Source organism: Crocodylus porosus, unplaced genomic scaffold (assembly GCF_001723895.1).
Source record: "Crocodylus porosus isolate Cpor-Errol unplaced genomic scaffold, CroPor_comp1, whole genome shotgun sequence".
NCBI classification, from domain to species: Eukaryota; Metazoa; Chordata; order Crocodylia; family Crocodylidae; genus Crocodylus; species Crocodylus porosus.
Genome location: NW_017728907.1, coordinates 18,795,487 through 18,800,374, shown reverse-complemented (window position 1 = coordinate 18,800,374; position 4,888 = coordinate 18,795,487). Strand labels below are relative to the sequence as shown.

Here is a 4,888-nt window from a genome sequence, read left to right as displayed (position 1 = left end):
ACTGTTCCCCGTTTTGCTTTCCTCATTCTGAAACGTTTGTCAGGAACTGGGTTAGGTTCATCTCAGGGTCTCAGGTGCTGTCTCTGGGACACCATTCTTTCAAATCAAGCTTCTCTTCCAAATACCAGGTTCTGGTCTGTCTCTTCAAACAGGCATCTGTTTGAGTCTGCCTGATCCTACTTTCAAGATGTACCTTCTCTCTCCAAAGGTCTGTACTGTAATTCCTATCTCCTGTGAATCACTCCCCTGAATTCCCATATACCTGAGTCTCTCAATACTGAGAAAGAAGTTTAGGGAATAAAATATTCACAGAAACCTATTAAGCTCCAACCTGAACAGGCTTTACCTACCTCAGACATGCAGCCTGCCATGCCAATTATCATAGACTCATAGAAAAGTAGGGCTGGAAGGGACTCTGGAGATCATCTAATCTATCCCCTTGTTTGAGGGAGGATCATTCCTATCCAAACCTTCACAAGCAAATCTTATCTAACCCATTACTAAAAATATACAGGAAACACTGACATACAACCGTAAGGCATAACATCCTAACATGGCACAGGTAAAGCATGCGGACAACAGTGGCAAGTGTCCAGCAGCTGTAAGGGTTGTTAAAATATGCTTGAGAGATGCAAAGAAGAGGGCCATGCGCCCTGCTACAAAGACAAAACCCCTATAATCTGTACAAATTATGACTATGGAATAAATTTCCTTCCTGATCCCAAACGTGGTGATTGGTCTGACACTGAGTGAAGGGGCATTACTCTCTATCCAGGAACCTCCAGGCTTTAATCCCAGCAACAGCATTAGCACACCCCAGTCAAAATCCTTAAACTTGGCTGCAACCAAAACCTAGTGCTTCTGAGGAAGGCACAAAAAACACCCCACATTCTGACAAATAGCAACAGGAGGGGAGAAAAATTCCTCCTAGCATCATGTGGCAACCAGCAAAGCCCAGAAATATGGGAAATACCCATAATATAATATAAGCATTGCTATGCCTAGATAATTACAGATCTTAGAAAACTCCTGGCACTCCGGTGTCTGGCACAGATCTTAGAAAACTCCTGGTGCTCTGGTATAGTGCCTGAAGACTGGAAGAAGGCCAATGTGGTGCCTACCTTCAAGAAAGGGAGGAAAGTGGACCAACTAACTACAGGCCCACCAGCCTGACTTCTATGCCAGGGAAGATCTTAGAAAGTTTATTAAAGAGGCCATCCTTAATGGACTGGCTGACGCCAACATCCTAAGGGATAGCCAGCACGCGTTTGTTTTGGGTAGGTCTTGCTTGACCAATCTCATTTCCTTCTACAAGCAGGTGACCTATCACCTGGATAAGGGAGGAGAGATTGATGTTGTATATCTTGACTTCAAAAAAGCCTTTGATCTGGTATCCCACGATCACCTCTTGGCAAAACTGGCCAATTGTGGCCTTGGGTCCACCACAATCCACTGGCTGGAAAATTGGCTCCGCGGTCACACCCAGAGGGTAGTAATCGATGGAAGTCACTCATCATAGAGTCCTGTGACCAGTGGGGTCCCCCAAGGCTCTGTCCTTGGACCCATATTGTTCAACATCTTCATTAATGATGTGGACACTTGAGTCAGAAGCAGACTGGCCAAGTTCGCTGATGACACCAAACTTTGGAGCAAAGCATCCACACCAGAAGATAGGCGGGTGATCCAGGCTGACTTGGACAGGCTCAGCAAATGGGCGGATGAGAATCTGACGGTGTTTAACACCGAAAAATGCAAGGTTCTCCACCTTGGGAAGAAAAACCTGCAGCATCCTTATAGGCTCGGCAGTGCTATGGAAGAAAGAGACTTGGGGGTCATCACTGACCACAAGATGAACATGAGCCTGCAATGCGATGCTGTGGATAGTACAGCGACCAAAACGCTGGCTTCCATAGATGCTTCTCAAGCAAATCCCAGGACGTCATTCTCCCCTTGTACTCAGCCTTGGTGAGGTCGCAGCTGGAGTACTGCATCCAGTTTTGGGCTTCACAACTCAAAAAGGATGTGGAGAAGCTTAAAAGAGTCCAGAGAAGAGCCACGCGCATGATCAGAGGTCAGGAAAACAGACCTTACAATGACAGCCTGAGAGCCATGGGACTCTTTAGTCTGGAAAAGCGTAGGCTCAGGGGTAATCTGATGGCCACCTATAAGCTTATCAGTTTCTGGGGGAAAGTTTGTTCACCAGAGCGCCCCAAGGGATGATGAGGTTGAACAGTCATAGAATCATAGAATCATCATAGAATCATATAAGTAGGGTCAGAAGGGACCTTGTAGATTTTCAAGTCCGACCCCCCGCCTGCGCAGGAGAAAAGACTGAACTCAAATGAGTCCAGCCAGGTAGTCATCAAGCCTCTTAAAGATCCCCAGGGTAGGAGCCAGCACCACCTCCCTAGGAAGTTGATTCCAGCTCCTAGCCGCCCTCACTGTGAAGTAGTTCTACTACTACAAGACCATTTCAGGCTGGACATAAGGAAGAATTTCTTTACTGTCCGAGCCCCCAAGGTCTGGAACCTCTGTTGGAGGTGGTTCAAGCACCTACATTGAACACCTTCAAGAGCAAATTGGATGCTTATTTTGCTAGGATCCTATGACCCCAGCTGACTTCCTGCCCTTTGGGCGGGGGGCTGGACTTGATCTTCCGAGGTCCCTTCCAGCCCTAACGTCTATGAAATCCCTGACCAATGCCAGTCAAACATCTTCTCAAAGACCTCCAGTGATGGAAATTCCACAATTTCCTCAGGCAGTCTAATTCTATTGCCTCACAGTTCTAACAGTGAAGAAGTTTTTCCTGATGCCCAATCTAAGCTGATTTTCCTGCAACTTCAAGGCTTTGGCCCATGCCCTGCTCTCTCCAGCAAGACAAGAGGTGTTTTTCTTCTTCTTTATGGAAGCACTTCAGGTATTCTTCCATATGCCATAGGAAAGATCATTTTGAGGACCCTCCAGAACTGTCTTCTTCCACTTGCTGAAGACCTGCTCCCAGAATCTCGTTGTAGGTTTAGGGTATCAAAAGGCACAACTGACATGATCGTCACTGCTTGCCAGCTGCTGGAAAAACGTCAGGAACAATGTATAGCTTCTTTACATCGCCTTCTTTGATTTCACACAAACCTTTGACTATCAACCAAGAACCATTGTGAAGGATCTTTCTGAAGTATGAATGCCCTCTAAAATTTGTCACCATTCTTTGTCTGCTCCATAATGGTAAGTGAGTAGTGATTCTCAATAACAGATCTATTACAGATCTCTTTGAGATTAAGACAGGAGTTAAGCAAGGCTGTCATCGCTTCAATACACGTCTCAATATTCCTTACTGCAATGCTACATCTAACCACCAAAAAGCTTCCAGTCAGAGTGCAGCTAAACTACCAAATGATTGGTAAGCTATTTGATCACAGCCAACTCCATGCCAAAACTAAGACACCCCAATTGAGCTCCAGTATGCTGATGATGCTGTTTGCATGAGCTCACTTGGAAGCAGACCTTCAGGCAGTCATCAACATCTTTACCGAGGTGTAGGAGAAAATGGGACTGACAACATTCAGAAGACTAAGGTCCTCCATCAACAAGCTCTTAATGAGCAGTCTCCAGCTCCAGTAATTTATATTTATCATAAGACTCTGGAGAATGCTGAGTTTTTTCTGTGCCTCAGAAGCCATCTCCCGCAGAAGACTAACATTGCAAAAGAAATCCAACATTGGCTCGAACATGTAAATGCAGCCTTCTGACACCTGAGGTGTTTGAAGATCAAGACATCTGATCCAAAACCAAGCTCATTGTTTATGAAGTACTTGTGATCCCGACCTTACTATCTGGAGCCAAGATGTGGGAGACATCAAACCACTGGAGAAGTACTATCAACGCTGCCAGCGAAAGATCTTTCGAATCCAGTGGGAAGACAGACACAGCAACATTAGTGTCTTCTTGCAAGCAAAACAGAATGAGCGCAGAGGTGATGATCACCTGACATCAACTTTGCTGGGCTGGCCACGTCATTCAGATGTCCAACTTCAGATTCCCAAAGTAAGTTTTATTCTCCTAGCTCAGTCAAGGCATGCATTGAAGAAGAAAGCAGAGACAGCATTTCAAAGATGTTCTCAAGTCCACATTGAAAAAGTGCAACGTTGAAATCAACTTGTGGGAGACTATCATCCAGGACTGCCCCAAATGGAAGAAGAGCCCATTCTACAAAGATACTTTGAAACCTTACAACAACAGGAGACAGAAAAGCAGGAGTGGCAGAAACAGCATGTTATGGACCAAACCAAGAACCCAGAGCAAACCACCTTGCATGGAAACATGTGCCCAAGGTGCCACAGAGTCTGTCAATCCTGGATAGGCCTCAGCCATCTTCAGACCCACAGATAAAACAATCAGAGAAGACAATAATCCTCAACTGCAAGGGATTGCCAATGATTTGAAGACTCTTATCACATCCCCTCTTAAGCACCTTTTCCACAAGGTGAACGTGCTATTTCCTTCAATGTTTCCTTGTATAGCTTGCCTTCTGAACCCTTTATTATTTTTGTCACTCATCTCAGAACCTAACTTTTCTATGTCTATCCTAAAATGTGGAGGCCAAAACTGCACACAGTATTTTAGATGAGACCTAAATCAGTGCTGAGTAAAGAGGTACTATTACCTCCCATATCTTGTACTTAATGCTTTTATTGATGTAGCCCAAAACTGCATTCACCTTCTGTGTAGCTGCATCACACTTCAGACTTAAATTGAGTCCGTGATCCACTCAGTGTACAAACAGACATTGTTTTATTGTGGCATCAGCTGTGCTAGGAACCATATTGCTGTAAATCCAGGTACACCGTATCCACTACATACTTTTCATCCACTCAAGTAGTTCTCTTGTTGA

The 4,888-nt window shown here is 45.0% G+C and overlaps 1 long non-coding RNA gene across 1 annotated transcript; it reads right to left on the bottom strand.

Annotated features, from left to right (window-relative positions):
* Nucleotides 1-449: 449 nt before the first annotated feature.
* LOC109307620 lies at nt 450-4,162 on the bottom strand. The gene is made up of 3 exons (XR_002100318.1): nt 3,987-4,162; nt 889-891; nt 450-460 (listed from the first exon to the last, which is right to left on the bottom strand). It is a non-coding gene; the product is annotated as an uncharacterized LOC109307620 (long non-coding RNA).
* Nucleotides 4,163-4,888: the final 726 nt, after the last annotated feature.